Genomic DNA, 23,915 nt, shown 5'->3' with positions numbered 1-23,915 from the left:
GGAGTTGCATGCACTGCGCACGCACAGAAATCATGGCATGCAACTCAGTAGGGAGCATGGCCAAGGGAGGGGCATGGGGTGGCTTGGGAAGTTCTCCCAAGATGCGTGCAATGTTGTTGAATTCTGGGCATCCACGCCTAACTCCCATGCCAAGATTTACACTAGATTGCCTTTGGCGTAAATCCTCACAATCAAAATTCAGCAAGGAATCAGCTCTAAGCACTAGTCTTTAAATGGCATGCAGCTTGGAGTGTTGTTTATAGAATAGCGTTCCATGCCAATTTTCTTCGGGGCTGTTTTTTCAGTGCCATTTCCTTCCTCTGCCTGTTTAATCGTCTTAGATATAGACAGGGCTGAATTTACTTGCAGTGAGAGAGAGGGGTAGTCACTCTTTGCAATTGAGGGAACAAGGGGCTTTGATAGGGTCCCCTCTGAAGTAACAGAAATATAGTGGTGCTTTTACTCAGCTGCATTAAGCAGCTAATGTGGTGTTTACTGTACGACAGACAGTAGTGCAGGGCCCATACTATCTTCTGAACTAAAAAGGCAGGCTTCATGGTAAAACTCCTACATTAACTGCCTAACATGGACTGGGTGGGATCTGGGTATGGCATGGGTAGCCAGAGCTGTGGTCAGCTGTGACAGCTAGCACATGGGGGTCAGTACCACATGACAGCTGTCACAACTGCTGATAACATAGTTAAACTTAACTGCCACCACCTGTGTTATCAGGCACTGCATGTAACATGATGGTAGAGCATTACCTGACTGCCTTGTGTGGTAAATGCAGATGCAGGGCACACTCCCTGCGTTTGCTTATACGGTCTGTGCCAGAGCTGGTGGTGGGAGGCGGGACTGGTAGTTGGGAGGCGGGGATAGTGCTGGGCAGACTTATAGGGTCTGTGCCGGGGTTGGTGGTTGGGAGGCGGGGATAGGGCTGGCCAGACTTATACGGTCTGTGCACTGAAGAGGACAGTACAAATAAAAAAGTAGCACATATGAATTGATCTTCTTGGGCAGACTGGATGGACCGTGCAGGTCTTTTTCTGCCGTCATCTACTATGTTATGTATGTTTACATACATGCTTTAATGTAAGTGCAAAACTTATTGCACTTTAGTAAAAGGGTCTCATACTTTGTGACCTTGGGCAAGTCACTCCACCTTCCATTACTACAGGTACCTTGTAGCTAGTAAGACATAGATAGCTTGTGTATCTGATGTAACTCTCTGTGTGCTTGAATTTGGAAAACGTCAGCAATGTAAATTCCAAATACATCTTTATTTTTCACTTTTCACAAACGGGGAGAGAGCTGCGGGTTCCCACTTGCTGGCTGACCCTCTCTTCTCTCGGACCTGGCAAATATAGGGGTAGCTCTAAGTAGTTATTTGATCACTAGTGCAGTATAATGCTGCTTCCTTTTCAATAACCGATTCAAGAAAGCAGTTTCCCTTTACAGTTCCTATTAAAAGTTGTGGACAGTGTTCACTATGACCTGGGGAAACAGGTGCAGTGTGACAGCTCTGTGGGAAGGAGGAGCTGTAGCAGACAAGTCTTAATGCGCAGGGAGTGACACAGCAGAATGCAAAGGGGGGGGGGGGGGGGGAAACGGTGGAGGATGTTGCTTTGTGTTCTCCGTGGATGCTCCCAGTCGATGCAGCAAGTTGGTCCATAGAGCTGCCGACTACAGCTGCCCCAGTGAAGCGATGATTCTGTCACAAACAGCAGGATATGAGCATGTGCAAAAGAAAATTGATTTCCTAAAGAGGAATAGATGTGCCTGTTGTTCACATTAAAATTGGGCATCCTTGCTCATTTTATTTATTTATCGCTTGCGTGGTCCCCAGGCACATTTCCAGTTTCCCTGGAAACAGATTTTAGAATGTACTGACACACTACTTTCTGGTACTTTAGATTTTAAAAAGTGCAATGGCGTGCTTTTGGGGATCATCACAATCTCACCATGTAACTTGTGCTTGGCTGTTTCTCGGTAAACCCTGTAGTCTGTGTTATAAAATCAGGTAGACTAATGGTTAGTGCAGTGGCCTGAGAACCCGGTTCTCCTTGTGACTCTGGCAAGTAACTTAGGGGCTCTTTTACTAGGCCACATAGGCCCCTACGTGCACCAAATTGGAGTTATCGCCCGGTTACTGCATGACCCTTGTGGTAATTTCAGTTTTGGTGCGTGTCCGAAAAATATTTTTAAATTTCTGGTGTGCGTCAGCTACACACATAGGCCATTAACGCCTGAGACCTTACCGCCAAGTCAATGGCTGGCGGTAAGGTCTCAGATCCAAAATGGATGCGCGGCAATTTTCATTTTGCCACATGTCCATTTTCGGCAAAATTTTTTTAAAAAGGCATCTTTTTTGTAGGTGCACTGAAAAAGAATTCTGTGTGCACCCAAAATGCGTCTACCACAGGCCATTTTTCAGCGCCCCTTAGTAAAAGGACCCCTTAACCATCCACCATCCCAGGTACAAAATATGTAAACAGCTATGGTGGTTAGGTTTTTTGCTAGTTTCAAAAAATTAGCCTTAAAGTCTGTAGATATTACTGTACTACCACAAAGACACAATGGAAAAGAGTTCCAATTTTCTGATAATGGAAAGACAGCAGAATTGTCTGAAAGCAAACATTCTAACAATTATACATGATTTCTATAACTTTTGCAAGGGACCTTGGAGTTTGAAACTGTAAGGTGAATGTGTTTTTCCATGGCGACTCATGAACTTCACTTGGAAATAAGAGAATGCAATCTGGGTTTTAAAAGAAGCAGTTCGCTTTCTGTGCAACAGCAGTGTTGTTTAACAAGTTTATCACACTGCTCGATTATTTTTCATATTCTATATTGTGGTAATTAAAGCAGGCGTCTGGTCCTACAGAGAACAATGATTTCTCATTAGATTACATCCTGATATGTAAGTGTGGCCATCACGCTATTACTAAACAGTGTGGTGAGTTTGCTATTAATTTGAGGCACCGCTGTGTGGGCATTTCTGCAAATTTCCTTTCCACCCTAATCTTTTGCCCATTTGAAGCAGCGATAAGTCCTTCAGAAGCACAGCTAGAGTGTGTGGTTGTACGTGCCAGCACGGCATATGTTGTGTACAGCTCGTAGACTTTCAGCAGAGATGACTAAGAAACATTTGTTTCTTAGTAATGGAGATGCTGCAGTGCCTGTCTTAAAAACATGCTCTCTCTTGCTTCCCTGGTACACTGCAGCATTTCAGTTCTTCCAGATCAGGATTGACTGCATTACTGCAGCAGGTACTGTCTGGAAAGGCCATTGGGTTGGTTAGGAGGTCAGATGCTTGGATAGCAGCTATTCTATTACTCATAGCTATTTAAAATGTTAAAAGATGCAAGCAGCCTCCTTGATGAGGGTTTTAACCTTTTTTTTTAAATTATTTAATTCTTCCAGCCACTAGGAATTCATCAACACCTTTGAGGTTAATTGTTCTCGCAGCCTAAAACGCTCTAACTTAGCCTCCAGGATATTACAATCGGGATGACAACGCCCAGGGCGGCTTTTCTTGAATTCAGTTCCTCAGGGCTTCGGGAAATCTATGATCTGACCCATGTGCATCCAATCCTAATGCTCCAGGGGGCTTTTAGTACAGAAATCAGTATCAAATGACATCTGATGGGGTCCTGCCTGTTAACCCCGTTAATTTCTCCAGCATCAGAGAGGTGGAATTCCATCTGAGGTCAACATCCTGAATGAGCTGGTGGGCTAATGCCCCTGCTGCTTCCTGCTTCTCCAGCAGCTCATGATCTGATGGAAATACCCCACTATTTTTCTGCACGTGTCATTCAGTGGTTTCAGGATAGAACTGCCACTCCCCATACTTCCAGCGCTGCGTATGTCTAGTAGCGCTTTAGAAATGATAAGTAGTAGTAGTAGTACTTCCAGACCTAGGGAGCCTCTTACTACCAGTTAGCAAAAAATCATGTACCATAACCCCCCCCCCCCCTTCCTTTTATTTTCCACTGGCTTAACCTCTTCTTCCCCCAATTTATTACAAAAAAAGCCAAGCACCATAGTTTATTTTTTTCTCTCTCTCTCTGGCCTAGCTGCCAGGCCTTCATCACTGCACTTACTTCCACTAAGATAGGGATGGGGGTATGGCTATCATCCATCACCTGGCTGTGCAGTATAACCATTTGTATCCAGCTTCTAAAGCACCCCAATATACATGGAGGGCAATTCTACATAAGGCACACCTGAATTTCAGTGCAACTGACTAATATAAAAGCAGAATTAGGCGCCACTTATGAAAGTACGTGTTCAAAGCACTATTCTGTAAGCTCACATAAGTGGAACAATGCACAATTGAAAGGGGAGTGTATATGTGGAAGGAGCATGAGTGGGATGTGGGAGTGTAGCCCATCAATGTATACATCTTACAGAATACTATCAGATGTGTGCATTGATCCCCAGATCTATGCTCTCCCTCCTATGCCTGCCACTGACTTGTCAAAAGTGGGCATGCCTTTTTGGTGCACCAATGTGGGTTTGCACTAGTATTCTGTAATAGCATCAGGGCACTCTGATGCCATTATAGCACTTGGCATTCCATGTGCTGCATCAGGATGCCAAAAAGGAGGCACTAATTTGCAGAATTGCTGCCTCAGAGTTTTCTCGTTTCATCCAGCTTCCACCAGTTTATCGTCAGGGAGAGATAGACTTATGTACCATTCTGACCAGTCCAGAAGTCACTGGTGGAATGTACATTACTATCTTCTGGGTGGTGCTTACTGCTGTGCAGAGCACTGGGTTATATAGGCTGGAGATCAGTTGACTATTTAAATTTATCCTAGAGAACACTTGGTAATTGAAGGCTAAGAGACCTAGGATCTAAATAAATCCCAAGTTCTTAACCATCTGGAAGGTCTGATCACCCAGGACAATCATTTCCACAATGCACTGTTGTCACCACCTTTGAGGGTGACCACCCCTTGCTCTAGGACAGTGATACTGAACACCACCCTGTCTCCTCCATGGTGACTTGCTTACACAGGCATCAGGGATACATACCACGTAACTGGGGGAAAAGGCTGGGGGGCTCAGCTTGGAAAATACATTTCCTTGTTCGTGCAGCTTTCCTGCTCTTGCTATCTACAGTTCAGAAGGGAGTCTTCTTAGTCCCCCTTGACCCCTTTTGAGGTGAGATAGTACCTAAGCTAAAGATGCCCATAAAAACTTTGAGCACCTATGGAATATAACTCTAATGTCATGAAAAGAGAGCAATTCCTGTTGATCGAACAACTGGTCTATCCTACGGAGCCCCTTTAAGTCTCATGATCAAAATATTTGTTCTCCGCACGCCAAGGGAACCCTGGATTGAACTTAATCAGGGAAAGAACCAATACCTCCTTCTTGTATGCGTATGCTAGCGCTTTTGTCCGCTATTAGACAGTATTAGCGGGTGGATGCCAATCATTTTGAGCCCTAGCATTTTTGTGACGGCCTCATTATTGAACATTTTGCTTTTTGTTTCATGAGTATCTCGGCGGTGCACCTGTAAATGTCAGATTCAGGACCCCTGAGGAAGGCCTGTTGGCCGAAACACGGACCGTGTAGGGTCCTATTAAACTTTTTTGGTGCTCTTACTCCCTATGTTTTTTCTGGTCTGTTTTGGTTTATCTTCCGCCTTGGTTGTGGTTTGTGTCTTACTTTACGGGAGATTTGAACCTTCCTTTTGTTTGCTTGGACAACTACCAACAGCATTAAAAAGGGCAGCGGTGTGTCCTTTGCTAAAGAAAAACAACCGTGACCAGGACAAACTTGAAAATTACCAGCCAGTATCTAACATTCCATTTTTAGGAAAACTTATAGAACAAACAGTATGTGATCAACTCAGTGATTGGCCAGAAGAGAGAAACTGGCTAGATCCTTGTCAATCTGGATTCAGACCTGGTTATGGAACAGAAACAGTCCTTGTATTCCTACTAGATGATCTTCACAGAAACTGAGACAGAGGATTTGCCTCGGTGTTAGTACTGCTAGATTTCTTAGCAGCTTTTGACACTGTGGATCATGATATTAAGCTAGCACGACTGGCAGAAACAGGTATCAGTGGAACAGTACTTGCCTGGTTCAGATCAGAAGCACCTCATCACCATCATGGGCACTAACTTGTGGGTTACCACAAGGATTGATATGGTCATTTATTCTGTTCAATATTACTACTACTATTAAACATTTCTATAGCGCTACTAGACTTATGCAGCGCTGTACAAATTAACATGAAAAGACAGTCCCTGCTCAACAGAGCTTACAATCTAAATTGGACAGACGAACAGACAGCTAGGGGTGGGGAAATTGCAGTGGTAGGGGTGATATCTACCTCAAGCCACTAGCCAAGCTGATTCGGTCAATGGATCTCAGTTCTACATATATGTGATGTACAGCTACTTATACCCATTGAACCTGACTTACTCACAGACCTGAATAAACTGACTACCTAACATAAATTTAAGAATGGGCTAAAAACAACAAACTTTGCCTGAACCCAAGTAAAACTGAGCTTCTATGGGTCCCTGACACGTGGGGAAATAACCTGACATCAAAATTTCTTTTGGGAAATATGAACTCCCCCTCAAATCACAAGTCAGGAACCTTGAATATACAGCTCAATTCAACACTTTCTCTGATCCCCCAAATCTAAGCAACCTTCAAGAGCAGCTTCTATCACTTGTTACAACTACGCTACCTCTCTCCTTACATTGAGAATGCAAGCCTTGTCTCAGTTGTGCATGCCATCATAACATAAGCACATAAACACCGCCATACTGGGAAAAGACCAAGGGTCCATCAAGCCCAGCATCCTGTCTCCGACAGCGGCCAATCCAGGCTTCAAGAACCTGGCAACCCCCCCCCCCCCCCAAAAAAAAAAAAAAAAAATAATAATGTTCAATGCACTTTTCCTTCAGAAATCTGTCCAAACCCCTCTTAAACTCTGTAAGGCCAGCCACTGCCACCACATTGTCCGGCAATGAGTTCCAGAGTCCAACTACACGCTGAGTAAAGAAAAACTTTCTCGTATTTCTTTTAAATCTACCATATTCTAGCTTCATCTTGTGTCCCCTGGTTCTATTATTGTTTGAAAGTGTAAACAAACGCTTCACATCTGTCCGCTCTATTCCGCTCATTATTTTGTAAACTTCTATCATATCACCCCTCAGCCGCCTTTTCTCCAAGCTGAAGAGCCCTAACCTTCTTAGCCTTTCCTCATAGGGAAGTCGTTCCATCCCTTTTATCATTTTCGTTGCCCTACTCTGCACCTTCTCCAATTCCTTTATATCTTTTTTAAGATGCGGCGACCAGACTTGGACACAATATTCGAGGTGCGGTCGTGTTTGTTTTCCATCCCTTTCCTAATTATACCCAACATTCTGTGTGCTTTTTTGGCCACCGCAGCACACTGAGCAGAGGTTTTCAACGTCTTGTCAACAATGACTCCCGGATCCCTTTCTAGGTCTGTGACTCCTAACACGGAACCTTGCATGACATAGCTGTAATTCGGGTTCCTCTTACCCACATGCATCACTTTGCACTTGCCAACATTGAACTTCATCTGCCACTTGGACGCCCAATCGCCCGGTCTCGTGAGGTCCTCCTGTAATCTTTCACACTCCTCCTGCGACTTGATGACCCTGAATAACTTTGTGTCATCTGCGAATTTAATTACCTCACTTGTTACTCCCATCTCTAGGTCCTTTATAAATATGTTAAAAAGCAGCGGTCCCAGCACAGACCCCTGAGAGACCCCACTAACTACCGCTTCTCCATTGAGAATACTGGCCATTCAATCCTACTCTCTGCTTCCTATCCATCAACCAGCTCTTAATCCATAGTAATACCCTACCTCCGATCCCATGACTCTCCAGTTTCCTCTGGAGTCTTTCATGAGGCACTTTGTCAAACGCCTTCTGAAAATCCAGATACACAATATCCACCGGCTCCCCACTGTCCACATGTTTGTTCACCCCCTCAAAAAAAATGCAGTAGATTGGTGAGGCAAGACTTCCCTTCACTAAATCCGTGCTGACTTTGTCTCATCAGCCCATGTTTTTGTATGTGCTCTGTAATTTTATTCTTAGTAATAGCCTCTACCATTTTGCCCGGTATTGGAATGCACTCTACATTGGTCTGACTACAAAGGGTTTGCACCAGCTCCAATTGATTCAGAATACTGCAGCAAGACTAATAGGTTTTAAGTGATATGACCACATCACACCATTTTTGCATAAACTTCACTGGCTACCAGTACAATACAGAGCCAAATTTAAAACTCTACAGTGGGGGAAATAAGTATTTGATCCCTTGCTGATTTTGTAAGTTTGCCCACTGACAAAGACATGAGCAGCCCATAATTGAAGGGTAGGTTATTGGTAACAGTGAGAGATAGCACATCACAAATTAAATCCGGAAAATCACATTGTGGAAAGTATATGAATTTATTTGCATTCTGTAGAGGGAAATAAGTATTTAATCCCTCTGGCAAACAAGACCTAATACTTGGTGGCAAAACCCTTGTTGGCAAGCACAGCGGTCAGACGTCTTCTGTAGTTGATGATGAGGTTTGCACACATGTCAGGAGGAATTTTGGTCCACTCCTCTTTGCAGATCATCTCTAAATCATTAAGAGTTCTGGGCTGTCGCTTGGCAACTCGCAGCTTCAGCTCCCTCCATAAGTTTTCAATGGGATTAAGGTCTGGTGACTGGCTAGGCCACTCCATGACCCTAATGTGCTTCTTCCTGAGCCACTCCTTTGTTGCCTTGGCTGTATGTTTTGGGTCATTGTCGTGCTGGAAGACCCAGCCACGACCCATTTTTAAGGCCCTGGCGGAGGGAAGGAGGTTGTCACTCAGAATTGTACGGTACATGGCCCCATCCATTCTCCCATTGATGCGGTGAAGTAGTCCTGTGCCCTTAGCAGAGAAACACCCCCAAAACATAACATTTCCACCTCCATGCTTGACAGTGGGGACGGTGTTCTTTGGGTCATAGGCAGCATTTCTCTTCCTCCAAACACGGCGAGTTGAGTTCATGCCAAAGAGCTCAATTTTTGTCTCATCTGACCACAGCACCTTCTCCCAATCACTCTCGGCATCATCCAGGTGTTCACTGGCAAACTTCAGATGGGCCGTCACATGTGCCTTCCGGAGCAGGGGGACCTTGCGGGCACTGCAGGATTGCAATCCGTTATGTCGTAATGTGTTACCAATGGTTTTCGTGGTGACAGTGGTCCCAGCTGCCTTGAGATCATTGACAAGTTCCCCCCTTGTAGTTGTAGGCTGATTTCTAACCTTCCTCATGATCAAGGATACCCCACGAGGTGAGATTTTGCGTGGAGCCCCAGATCTTTGTCGATTGACAGTCATTTTGTACTTCTTCCATTTTCTTACTATGGCACCAACAGTTGTCTCCTTCTCGCCCAGCGTCTTACTGATGGTTTTGTAGCCCATTCCAGCCTTGTGCAGGTGTATGATCTTGTCCCTGACATCCTTAGACAGCTCCTTGCTCTTGGCCATTTTGTAGAGGTTAGAGTCTGACTGATTCACTGAGTCTGTGGACAGGTGTCTTTCATACAGGTGACCATTGCCGACAGCTGTCTGTCATGCAGGTAACGAGTTGATTTGGAGTATCTACCTGGTCTGTAGGGGCCAGATCTCTTACTGGTTGGTGGGGGATCAAATACTTATTTCCCTCTGCAGAATGCAAATAAATTCATATACTTTCCACAATGTGATTTTCCGGATTTAATTTGTGATGTGCTATCTCTCACTGTTACCAATAACCTACCCTTCAATTATGGGCTGCTCATGTCTTTGTCAGTGGGCAAACTTACAAAATCAGCAAGGGATCAAATACTTATTTCCCCCACTGTATGTTTGACCTACAAGGCCCTTAAAGGGAAATGGCCGAGAGTTCTTGAAGAACAGGATCTCCCTCTACACACCTTCAAGGTCACTAAGGTTCTTCCAAGGAGTTTCCCTAACCACACCATTCCAAAGGACATCACACGATGTGATACCCACAAGCGAGCCTTCTCCAGAGCAGCCCCCCATGCTCTGGAATGCACTCCCTGAAAGGTTTCGCTTAACACAAGACTACTTCACGAAATAGGTGAAAGCTTGGCTCTTCAACAGAAGAAGTAAATGACACCAGCTGCACATTAGAGCAGGACATGTTTATCCATTCCTACTGTAGCTAAAATAATGTTCATGTACCTTTAACTAGTCCCTCATTCTCCTACTCCTGTTACTCTATCTTATCTATATGTTCCGTCTTTGCTTACACCCTATGCTGTCTATTAAAACGTTTTATTGAGTATTGTGTTGTCATTGTAATGTATACTTTGTATTGTTTGAATATTTTTACTGTTGTAATTTTCTATTTCTTATGTTTGACTTATTCTTGCTGTACACCGCTTTGACTGAATTGCCTACCTACCTACCGCCTTTTTGAGGGAATTCACTCAAGTTGGTGTACAAGAAGAATAAGTCAAACATAAGCAATAGACAATTACAGCAGTACAAATATTCAAACAACAATACAAAGTATGGCACAGTATGCTACATTACAATGCCAACATAATACACAATTTTAATAGACAGCATAGGGTGTAAGCAAAGATGGAACATATAGACAGATAAGATAGAGTAACAGTAGTAAGAAAATAAGGGACTAGTTAAAAAGAGTTTTAAATGAGGTCAGAAAGGTGCTTGAACATTATCTTGGCTAGGGTAGGAATGTATAAACATGTCCTGCTATAATAGGTGCAGCTAGTGCCATTTACTTCTTCCATTAACCCTTTAGTGTCCAATGTTCCTGTAATAAGCCATATAGGAACAGATTGATGGGAACATTGGACACTAAAAGGCCTGGTTGAAGAGCCAAGCTTTCTCCTGCTTCCTGAAGTAGAGATAGTCTTGTGTTAAGTCAAGCCTTTCAGAGAGTGCATTCCAGAGCACGGGGGCTACTCCGGAGAAGGCTCTTCTTTGCAGAGGGTGTGGTTAGGGAAACTCCTGCCCACCCCACCCAGGCCCATCCATGGTTATGCCACTGGGTCACACGATTTTATTTGGCCTCAATCATGGGGTCACATCCACAAAGAAATCGATAAGCACCCATCTAGGCAGACTGCCTCAGTTCTATCCAGTCAGTGTTCGGGTGGTCCAGGGACAGAGTCTAGGTAGAGCTAGTGTTAGTGGCTATATTCAATCTCTTAACTGGTGAACTATCCAGATCAAGTTATACCAGCAAAAAAGCTGCCCTAACTTTATCCAGTTAGTTAGGTTAGCACCAGTCTGAATCAGGGGCGTATGTGCGTGGGGCCACAGGGGCCTGGTCCCCCGCAGATTTTGGCCTGGACCCCCCCTACCGACGACCCTCTCCACCCCCTCCTCCTGCCACCAACTCGTCGCCGATCTTTGCTGGTGAGGGACCTCAACCCCCGTCAGCCGAGGTCATCTCTTCCGTTGCATGCTTCAAGTTGCAAAGCTTCCTGTTCTTCTGAGTCTGACGTCCTGCACATACAACGTGCAGGACGTCAGACTCAGAATTTGAAACTGAGTCTGACGTCCTGCGCGTTGTACTTGCAGGACGTCAGACTCGGAAGAACAGGAAGCTTTGCAACTTGCAGCCTGCAACAGAAGAGAGGACCTCGGCTGGTGGGGGGTTGGGGTCCCCCGCCAGCAAAGGTAAGTGACGGCAACGGGGGAGGGTTGGCGGCGGGAAGGGGGTGGAGAGAGTTGTTGGTGGCGGGGGGATCTGGCAATGGCGGGGGGATCGGTGGTGGCGGCGGCAGGGGGGGGGGGCTAAAATGTGCCCCCTCCCTCTGGCCCTGGCCCCCCTACCGCCCGAGTCCAGATACGCCTCTGGTCTGAATATTGTTACCTGGATAAGTGCTAGTGACCGCCGAATACCTGCTTGTTCAATGCTGTATATCTGAGCATAAAAAGCTCATGGTGGCCCTGCTTCTAATCACAGACCGCCACGGACTGAAGATTACCCCCATAGTATGTGTGTGTAGAAGCAGATATTAAAAAAAAGAGCTGTATGAATAGTTTAACCACAGGCATTACTGCTCACAAGCCTCAAACGTGTGCTCATTTATCCCCTTTAGAGCTCGCTAAAAATTAGAAAAGACAAAATTTAGCACAGGACTGATAACAGACCTTCAGGCAGCACACTGCACTCGGAACTGAGATATGTGAGAGTGCACAAGTTGAAAAGGATTCCCAAAACGTAGAAGTCATGCAGGTCAATTCATTAACCAACCATCTGCAGAGAAAACCAGTGATTTAGAATTGCGCTTGCTGTTTTGTTCCACTGTTGGCTCATTATTTAAAGAAAATCTGCATGGAATGGTTTCTTATTATCGTCTTCTGAAGGATATTTTATTTAAGGGACAATAGAGACAGGTGATAACTTTATCTTGCAGATCTCAGAGGCTAGACCTGATCAGTAAACATTGCTTTTCTGCATTCTCCTAGATAATATATTCTGTCCTTGAAGCTTGATCATTTGTTCTCATCTCTTTGGGTGGTTTCAGGTTTAGTTTCACTTCCAACAAATATTTTTAGGGGGAAAGTTGCTCTGTGCTCACAATGATTTCTTTGGCTCCAACGTTCCATTTTTTCTTCTACATTTTAACAGTAATTTGGATCAGCTTGCTGTAGCTTTTTTGTGCTTCGTTGCTAACCAACTGCAACTTACACATCTAGCTGCGGGGGAGCATCAGAACACAGGATCCAAACTGACTAAATGTGGGTGGGTTATAGGGACTCTGAGCTTTTAACTCACCTTCATGAAGATTTATTGGCAATTCCTAAACTCAGTATGTGCACTACAGGTTTTGCTGCAAGGCGCTGAATTTCAGTGTTCCTCGAGACTGATGCTTAAAGCCTGGACACATATAGCAAACAATTACCCGTTTTGCCATTGTGAAAACACCAGGGGTATTTGATAACGTGATTTATGCTCTAAACCTTACACATAGCCTCGGAACTTTCCTAGAGGGGGGAAGTTAGGGTTATCTGTACCAGTGCTTTTCAACCCAGTCCACAGGGCACACTCAGCCAGTCAGGTTTTCTGAATATCCACAACACATATGCATGAGATAGATTTGCATACCAAGACAGCATGGCATACTAAGATATCTCATGTATATTCATTGTGGATATCTTGAAAACGCAACTGGCTGGATACGCCCCAAGGACTGAGTTGAGAACCACTAACCTAGACCAGGGGTTCTCAACCCAGTCCTCAGGATACACCAACCAAATCAGGTTTTCAGGCTACCCACTGGTCGCTGCATCTACTACTACTACTACTACTTAACATTTCTAGAAAGGGTGCAGCGGGGGAGACATGATAGAGGTATATAAAATAATGAGTGGAGTGGAGTGGAGTGGAACAGGTGGATGTGAAGCGTCTGTTCATGCTTTCCAAACATACTAGGACTGGGGGGCATGCAATGAAACTACAGTGTAGTAAATTTAAAACAAATCGGAGAAACTTTTTCTTCACCCAACGCATAATTAAACTCTGGAATTCGTTGCCGGAGAATGTGGTGAAGGCGGTTAGCTTGGCAGAGTTTAAAAAGGGGTTAGACGGTTTCCTAACGGACAAGTCCATAAACCACTACTAAATGGACTTGGGAAAAATCCACAATTCCAGGAATAACACGTATAGAATGTTTGTACGTTTGGGAAGCTCACCAGGTGCCCTTGGCCTGGATTGGCCGCTGTCATGGACAGGATGCTGGGCTCGATGGACCCTTGGTCTTTTCCCAGTGTGGCATTACTTATGTACTTATGAGCTAGATTTGTGTATTATGGAGGTAGTACATGCAAATCTACATCATGCATATAGTATTCATTGAAGACATCCTGAAAACTTGACTTGGTGTGTCCTGAGGACCGAGTTCAATATTCCTGGCCTAGACCAGTGGTGCACAGTTGGGTCCTCTGGCACTCCCTCTACTCCATGCTTGTCCAAGTTCAGTTCTTGAGGGCTGCAACAGATAAGGGTTTCAGGATATCCCTCATGAAGGGTTTCATGAAGACGGGAGAGACTGCAAAACAAGAAAATCGGAGCTGGTGCAGTTTTGCAAGATTGTTGTGAACATTTCAACATATTTTGGAGGCGACTTAGTTTGCCCATGGATGAAATATTAGTAGCAAGTGACAACGCTCTCATCTGGTGGAACTTACAAACTAACGCTGTATGAACATTCTGATTAGTATACATCACCAAAGATATCCAAAGGAAGAGCCTTGTTTTAGCGCTATTATTTTTTTTATATGACTGAAGATTTTGAACTTTAATATAGGGCTTCATAAGTATATGTGTTTATTCATCATAGCAGCTTGTTTGTACAACTGGGAATAGAGGGATTGTATTTTTTTAATATATTTTGTTTTAGGTATGTATGGGAGGAGTGCATGGTTAAGACTGTGGGAAGGTATTTTCATGTATAGTAGAGGGGAAAGGGAAATGGGACTTGATATACCACCTTTCTGAGGTTTTTGCAACTACATTCAAAGCGGTTTACATATATTCAGGTACTTATTTTGTACCAGGTGCAATGGAGGGTTATGTGACTTGCCCAGAGTCACAAGGAGCTGCAGTGGGAATTGAACTCAGTTCTCCAGGATCAAGGTCCACTGCACTAACCACTAGGCTACTCCTCCACTCATTCCACCAATAAGAGCCAACCTCATCAGTGATGTCACAATGGGTTGATTGCCCGATAATTGGCTCACTTCTGATATTGTGATGTCATAAGGGAAAGGGGGAAAGGGAACTAGGACTTGATATACCACCTTTCTGAGGTTTTTGCAACTACATTCAAAGCAGTTTACATATATTCAGGTACTTATTTTCTACCAGGGGCAATGGAGGCTTAAGTGACTTGCCCAGAGTCACAAGGAGCTGCAGTGGGAATTGAACTCAGTTCCCCAGGAACAAGGTCCACTGCACTAACCACTAGGCTACTCCTCCACTCATTCCACCAATAAGAGCCAACCTCATCAGTGATGTCACAATGGCTTGATTGCCCAATAATTGGCTCACTTCTGATATTGTGATGTCCTAAGGGAAAGGGGGAAAGGGAACTAGGACTTGATATACCACCTTTCCGAGTTTTTTGCAACTACATTCAAAGCGGTTTACATATATTCAGGTACTTATTTTGTACCAGGGGCAATGGAGGGTTAAGTGACTTGCTCAGAGTCACAAGGAGCTGCAGTGGGAATTGAACTCAGTTCCCCAGAATCAAAGTCCACTGCACTAAGCACTAGGCTATAGAAATTTTGATATATTAAGTAGTAAGCTATAGTTACTATTTTATATTAGATTGGGTGCAACTAGGAAAGAATACTCAGTTGACATTAATATAATGAGTATGCATGAGAGAATCTGCATATAATGGATGTATTGGGCATGCATATCTTTTCATTCATATTCTTTAGGGGTATCCTAAGAACCTGGTCTGTTTGCAGCCCTCACGGACTGAACTTGGACAAACCTGCTCTAATCAGTTGGGTTTTCATGATTAAAACCGTAATGTGAATGAGACAGAGTTGTAAACCTTATTTCCAATGTATGTGAATCTATAGTATGTGTAGGCATAGAGGATATCCAAAAAACCAGACTGCCTGAGCAGCTGGCATGCAGTAATGCCGTCATTAAACAGTTAATAAAGAAGGGGATATGGTGATGGTGGTGGGAGGGGGGGGGGGGGGTTTGCACCATACAGTCAATGCTTAGGACATTATTTATCATTGGTTTTGCTTAATATACCACCTCTAATTGAAACAAATCGAGGCAGTTTACAATCTATAAAATAAAAAAGAGAAAGGAACTCCATACAATGACAGGATAGCGCAATCAAACCAGAGGGCACTCAAACAGTACAGGACCATGCACTACAGCCTTCATATGCAACATACAGTTCAGTTCATACCTATTCTTTGTTCAGAGGCCACCTTGCCTGTGGAAGGAGCCAGATGCTAGACCATTAGTTGTCAAAGGCCAGCTAGTAGGTCTTTAAGGATGCACAGTAAAGAGGACAAGATTTCTCCAAACACAGGTGCTGTGGCAGTGAGTTCCACAAAGCAGTTGTGAGAAAATAAAAAGCAATGGATCTGGTTGACGCCCATTTTGCTTTGGAAGGGTGCAGTAAGACTAGACTGTTATGTAAGGGCGCGGAGGGTACCTACAGCGGTATATGGGGTAATCAGAGAACCTAAGTATGAAGGTGAAGAACCATGTTAACTGTTAATGCAGCAGATAACTCAGTGCAGTGAATGCCACCTCAAAAACTGTAGCTAACTGCTAATGTTTGGAAATGAAAATTTCTCTATGCTACCTGCATAACAGAATGCTGGAAATTTTAATTTTGTATTTATCTCATTTCTTTTTTTCACTAGGAACTGAAGGTGAGTTACATTCTGGTACGGTAAGTACTTCCCTATCCTCCGAGGGCTTATAATCTTGGTTTGTACCGGAGGTAATGGAGGAGTAAGTGACTTGCCTGAAATCACAAGGAGTAGCAGTAGCATTTGAACCGGGTTTTCCTAGTTGCCAACCCAGTCCTCAGGACACACCAAGCCAGTCAGGTTTTCAGAATATCTTCAGTGCCATAGCTTTACATGCATTACCTCCATTGTACACAAATCTAACTCATGTGGGTCGCCTGAAAACCTAATTGGATTGGTGTGTCCTGAGGACTGGGCTGAGAAGCCCTGCTCTAGGTCAGTGGTTCTCGACTCAGTCCTTGGGGCACATCTAGCCCGTTGGGTTTTCAAGATATCCACAATGAATATACATGAGATAATGGAGGCAGTGCATGCAAATTTATCTCATGCATATTCGTTGTGGATATCTTGAAAACCAGACTGGCTTGGTGTGTCCCGAGGACTGGGTTGAGCACCCCTGCTTTAAACACTAGGCCAGGGGTAGGCAACTCCGGTCCTCGAGAGCCGCAGGCAGGTCAGGTTTTCAGGATATCCACAATGAATAAGCATGAGATAGATTTGCATACCATGGAGGCAGTGCTTGCAAATCTATCTCCTGCATATTCATTGTGGACATCCTGAAAACCTGACCTGCCTGCAGCTCTCGAGGACCGGAGTTGCCTACCCCTGCCCTAAGCTACTCCACAACTCATTGCCCTCAACAGTTAAGACAGAGGTTTTGCAGTTGCCCTGTTTTAATTTTTGCAATTACCACACCTGAACTACAGAGTCTTAGAGCAGTTTAATAAAAGAGGCCCACGGTGTCTTACAGTTTAACAGCATTCAATATCCTTAACCCATCCATTTCAACTAAGATCCTAGCAAGCAACTCAGAAGGAGGACTAAAAAAATGGACCATGTCACTTATTTGGGGCACCGCACTGCCATCTTCTTTGGAGACAGATCTATTCTTAGTGTATCAGAATTCAGTTGACAAGATCATAGGGTACTGGAGCATTTCAGGAAACAACTTGGTGCACAACATATACCTCTTCATTGCGTACTTTTGCCAGAAAACCTGAGCCAGCAATGAAACCCCAGATCCTGTCAACACTGAGTTGGCCCTTGGATTATGATTCGATACCAAAGTAATATAAATGGGAGTCACTAGAACCACAATTTAAAGAACCAATAAGGTGAGTCTAAGAAAAAGGGGATCACTAGAAAATGAATGTTCTATACAAACTTCAAACATAAGAATAGCCATACTGGGTCAGACCAATGGTCCATCTAGCCCAATATCCTTCTTTTAACAGTGGCCAGTCCAGGTCACAAGTACTTGGCAGAATCCCGAAATAGCAAGATTCCATGCAACTGGTCTCAGGGCAAGTAGTGGCTTCCCCCATATTTATCTCAATAGCACACTATCGACCTTTCCCTCCAGGAACTTGTCCAAATCTTTTTTTCTAAACCCAGATAAAAATATTTAAATTATGTATGTTTTAAAGGATCCATTCTGCAGATTTTTTTTCATGATATTTACTGAACACACATAGTTATCCCACTTAATATGTGCATTTAAAATGGATCATTAGACTGTAAAATACCAGAACAAAGAATGAACAAATAATGTTATCTTGGTTGCCTTCTATTTTGTATATAAAAAGAAAATCTCATCAATTACTTTGTGGTTTCAGCAGTGCAAACCCAAAATACAAATATACTTACTAATCTCCTTTAAAAGGTTTAAAATAGCAACTTGTTTTCTATCACTTAGGGCTTCTTTTACAAAGCCACACTAGCAATTCCTGCGCAGTAAATGAGAGGAAGCCATTCAATTCCTATGGGCTTCCTCTCATTTGCCGTGTGGGAATTACGAGCCTGGCTTAGAAGCCCTTAATCATAATTAAAAATCATTTTAAACATAGTAATTTTTAGTAAGAATATAATTTATGTTCTCTCTGAAATAAAAGCAAGTGGGAGAGTTGTGAATTTCTATTTGCAATTTATACTGTGCCTTTTCAGTCCCTAAGGATCACCCAAAGTAGCTTAAATCAAATAGAAACATAATGCAGAACACATAATTCGTAAAATAACAGGAAACATCTACACAAATTAGGTTGAACTTAAATACTTCATCAAAATGAAATGGATTTGTTCTGGTGCTATAACTCTCTACTAAATCTAGGATTCTTGTCTCTGTGGAATCGCCTTTAGTAAACAAATTATATAAATAAAATCTTGATAAGGTATAAGGAGGACCAGTACACACCCAATCCATCATTATCCTGTTCCTTATACCAATTGATCAAATTGCATTATTCAATACAATAAAAAGGAGCAGTAAAAAATATATACATCTTCGTATCAATATTCATCCAGTAGTGGTCAGTGCTGTTTTAAATGCTGACCGCTATAGGCAAAATTAGGCCTAGATATTCAATGGCAGGTCATTTTCGGGCACTGGCATTGAACATCTCAGGCCATACTGGCTTAGGCTGACCATTGGACCTTGTGTGGGTCCTGGCCAATATTCAGCCAGGACCCGCTTAAGACACTTATGCAGACCCCAGCAGAATATCGACTGGCAACTGCAGAAAGGAAATCAGGTGCCCTCACTCACTCCGAGTCCCCCTTTCCTCTCCCCAATCCCAATTCCCCCTACCTCCCCAAAGGATGAGAAGTACCCGACCAGGCCCCCACCTTCCCCCACTCCAGGCCTACCTTTTCTAGCCCTGTCGGTCTAGGTCAGGGTGTCCAACCTCTGGCCTTGAGGGCTGCAATCTAGTTGGTTGTCAGGATTTCCCCAACAAGTATGTATGATATCTATTTGGATGCACTGCCTCCACTGAATGCAAATAGATCTCATGCATATTCATTAGGGAAATCCTGAAAATACCTGGTGAGGGTAAAGGTTGGACACTCCTAGTCTAGGTGGTCCTCACTCCTGTCCATCATGGTTCTGGCCTCCAAATGGCCACCACTTCTAGGCTCCTGCCCAATTAAACCACGATGAGGTAGCCAGCTGCCAATAATCAGCAGCACTTTGGTTAGTGCCATTGAATATCACTAACTGGCCATCCCCTAACAGGCTAGGATAGGGGCAGGCTGAGGGCGGAGTTAGAGCGGAGCAGCAACTTAGCCAGTTAGCCGAGATATTCAGTCCGCTAACCGGTTAAGAAAGTGCATAAGGTTAGAACACCAAAAGAGCTGTCCGCTGCAGGCTGAATATTACCCCCTAAGAGGATGCATTTAAGGGGTCTTTTACAATGTGGTTACCGCTTGCTAAAAGGAACTATCACCAGCTCAACGAAGCCACTGGCGGTAGTAGCGGCTGGAGCGCACGCCATTTCTGGCACTCCAGAAAACTTTTTCTCTAGTGCAGTGTTAACCCGGTGGTAATCGGGCATTGCTGCGTAGTGCCCGGTTACCGCAGGTAAGTGCTCCCTGCAGCATGGCCACACGATAAGGTTTATCTTACCACATGGCCATTTGGGGGGGGAGGGGGGATTTTTACCCACTATAGTAAAAAGGGCCCTGGTGCGTGGGAAAAACGGCCCCTGCCACTACCGCAGCTTAGTAAAAGGGCCCCTTAACAATTGTACTTCTAGGAAAGATTCCAAGAGAAGATGTTCATATTGTTTATTCTTTGAAGATTAGCAGTCTGGGTATTTTCACCTCTTTTTTTTTTTTTTTTGTGTGCAAGCAGTGTAAAGGATGCCAAATAGTATATGCACATTTGTAACTGAAAAAATATGCACTGTAAAATCATGCAGGCAGAGATCTTTCATATCACTTTGTTTGTGTTCTTTCATGTTGTTTTGTAACAGCAGGAACTATTCCTAAATAACCATGTGCTATTCATTGCATCCCAAAGCTCCTACGTGTTAACATTTAGTGCACGATAATGTGAATAATATCAGGCAGTGTTAGGGAAAAGAGGCCTAATTAAAAAGTGTGTGTTCATACAAAATGACCTGATGCAAAAATGCATGTTCTTAATACAGTTACGCCTTTTATATTCTGCTAATTCCTGTCAATAGTTTTAAAGCTTAAGAAGCCTAGATTGCGGGGTTCATTTTCAAAACAGAAAAAAAAAACATGTAAAAAATGGCACAAAGTGACAGATGGATGTTTATTTCGCAAAAACATCCAAATCGCAATTTTTCAAACTCACCTTAAACACATTTTTCTATGCAGTTTGTCTACATCTCAAGGGGCCATGTTGGTGTATTTTGGTTGGGACTAAGGTGACCCTTTTTTTTTTTACATCATTTTCCTGTCTCCCTCAGTTCTTGGAAGAGTCCTGTTGGTCTTGCTACTTCCTCGCTCCTATACTGTTTTCTTTGTAGCAGACCTTGTTTCTCCATCTTGGTGGTTGATTCCCGTCTTTACCCAAAAACTTAGGTGCCAGAAAGATCCGCACTAAACCCATATTCTCTAAAGGGCGCTCCGTGCCAAGTGTTCTTTATAGAACGGCGCTTAGTACTGATTCCCGCACCCAGCTTTGGGCATGAGGACTTACACCTGCTGAAGCCTGGTGTTAATCCTGATAAGCAAGTTGGGTGTGCAAACTCAGAGGCCCTTTTACAAAGGCGCAGGTGGGCTAACGAATGGGTAGCACTCACCCAATCGGCACTACCGCCGGGGTAGCGCGTGTGCCCAGCAGTAATTTTGAGTTTGGCGCACACTGAATCCCATGGTAGACAATAAATTTTCTACTAGGGGGGAGGGGGGGGTCCCACCGGTAACTGTCAGCACACCCACATTGGTGCGAGCTGCATGGTTACTATGTGGGTAGCGTACGTTCCCTTAATGTTAGGTCAATGGGTGATGGTAAGGGCTTAGGCTGTAAATAGGCACGCACTAGTTTTAATATTAACGTAGGCCCATTAAAAATAGCCCTTTTCCAACTGCAGTAAATTGCACACCCACACTACCTACCGCAGGCCACTTTTTACTGTGGCTTTGTAAAAGGACCCTTCAGAATTCTAACATTGCACATAAATATATGGAATGCCCCTGACCAGGGTCAGTGTTATGGGGGTGGCAAACAGGGCAAGTGCCCTGGGGCCTCATACCTGCTTCAAGCTAAAGGTCCAATAGATTATCTTAAACTAGTAAAAAAAGGCCCGTTTCTGACACAAATGAAACGGGTGCTAGCAAGGTTTTCCTCGGAGTGTGTATGTTTGAGAGAGAGTGTGTGTGAGAGATGGAGTGTGTGTGTCAGAGAGAGAATGAGAGAGAGACAGTGTGTGTGTGTGTTTCTGTGAGAGAGTGTGTGAGTGACAGAGATAGAGTGTATTAGACAGAGAGTGTGTCAGAGAGAGTGTATGTGAGAGACAGTGAGTGAGTCAGTGTGGGCCCGCACGCCCCCACCCCACTGGTCTCAGGACCCCCTTCCCCACCTCCCTCTCCCCCTGCCCCCACCCATGTCCAGCGACCCTCCCCTCCCCCCCCTCCAGCCACCCATGTCCTGCGACCCTCCCCCTCCCCCCCAGCGCATCAAACCCCCTCGCCACCTCAAGTGCGGCACCGCAGACAGCCATCAGGCATTGGCTGTTGGCTCTGCAGCCGCTCCTCCTCTCCCCTCCGGGGTCTTACTCCAGGGGCAGTGATGTGGAGGCGAAAGGAGGAGCAGCCTGATGGCTGTCTGCGGTGGCGCTTGATGTTTTAAAACATTTCTTGCTTTTTTTTCTTTTTGTAGCGGCCGCTGCTGCTGAACAGGAGAAGCAGCAGCAGCCGGACAGCGTTACCAGTGGCAGCTGCGGGTGGCAAGGGGGTTGATGTGCCCGGGGGAGGTTTGTCTGCAGTGCCGCGGTTGTCATTTTTTGATGCGCCGTTCCCTGCCACTTGCTTGGAGCAAGTGGCAGGGAGCGGCGCACTCACAGCTGATTCCCAGGCAGGGGGAGGAGTAGGGAAACACTTCACACGGATAGTTATATGGTCATTTTATAACATGGACATTGCTATGCTGCCACAATGATGTTCATGTCCCTTGTTTTGCCCCTTTCATAATTTGGACATTTCAGTTTTCAAAATGGTTACTCATGCTGGACATCACCAGCACATAACAGCCATTTCTCATGTATTTTACAACAGGCTGCACACCAGCAGATCCTGTTCTAAAATACAACATATTGACCTGAATATCCTATTTCTAAGCTGAAATTTCTAAAGTGCCTTTCAAAATGTCTACAAAAAAAGCATACAAACATGTTTTATCCTAAAAGCAGAACAAAAAAAAATGTTCACTAATATAAAGAAGGAATTTATCAAGATACTGTAAAAGGCAGGCTTTTACCATGGGAGTCTCTAACCCACGGTATCTCAAGTAAATGAACAACACTGTTTGCGAACCACCTTACTAGCAAACACTATTCCATTGGCCTGGGAGTATCAGGCCTCTAAGCCGTGGTCCTATGCTCCCTGGCTACATCATAAAGTGACCATCAGAGCTACTGCCCCCCTCAGCACCTGGCCCCCTTGAGCCTACCTACACATCCATGGTGGTCCAGTAGGTCCTTGGACAGGAGCTATCCCCAGTAGCTCTTACCCTGGCCAGCTCCTTCAGGCAATATGATACCCCTAATAGCAGGACTACAAGACCACCACTAGGGGCACCATACTGGCTGAAGATGCTGGCAAGGGCAGGAATGACTGGGGATTGCTCCTGCTTGGGGACTCACTAGACAATCATGCAGCTAGGCCAAGGGGAAGGTTTCTTTTGGGGGCTTGGGTGCTGATTAGGGGGGTGGAGTGATGAACAGCTCTGATGGCACCTTTCAGATGTGGCCTGGGAGCATCTGAGCTCTCTTTTTCATCAAGCACTGCCATTTCCTCCCCTCACCCTCCCCACTGACAGTTTGAACTTTGTGGGTGTGGCTTGGATCTCTTTCAGGGAGAGAAAACTAACAACTTATAGCAGCAGCTTCAGAGAGCATTTTCCATCTCACAGATAGGCTGCAGAGAATACCTTCTCCTGCTTTAGACTTAGCCTGGCCTCAGAATGACATCCTATAGTATATCTCCTATCAAACTGAGCTCTCTTTTTCATCAAGCACTGCCATTTCCTCCCCTCACCCTCCCCACTGACAGTTTGAACTTCGTGGGTGTGGCTTGGATCTCTTTCAGGGAGAGAAAACTAACAACTTATAGCAGCAGCTTCAGAGAGCATTTTCCATCTCACAGATAGGCTGCAGAGAATACCTTCTCCTGCTTCCACCCACCCTACCCCTCTACCCACCCACCCCTAGAGTGACATGTCTTATATAACCTCCCTATCAACCCACTCATTACTTTACCTCACCCATTTCTATTCTTCTATCACCTTCTCCCACTACTCCAACCAGAGTTACACCTAATCACACTGACCACCCTTCAACATCTTCTGTCCTTCTGTGACTGTTCTCTTGTGCTTGACTGCTTAAATATTTT

The sequence above is a fragment of the Microcaecilia unicolor genome, chromosome 8 (genome assembly GCF_901765095.1).
Source record: "Microcaecilia unicolor chromosome 8, aMicUni1.1, whole genome shotgun sequence".
Taxonomy (NCBI): domain Eukaryota; kingdom Metazoa; phylum Chordata; class Amphibia; order Gymnophiona; family Siphonopidae; genus Microcaecilia; species Microcaecilia unicolor.
Note: the sequence above shows the minus strand (reverse complement) of the source record.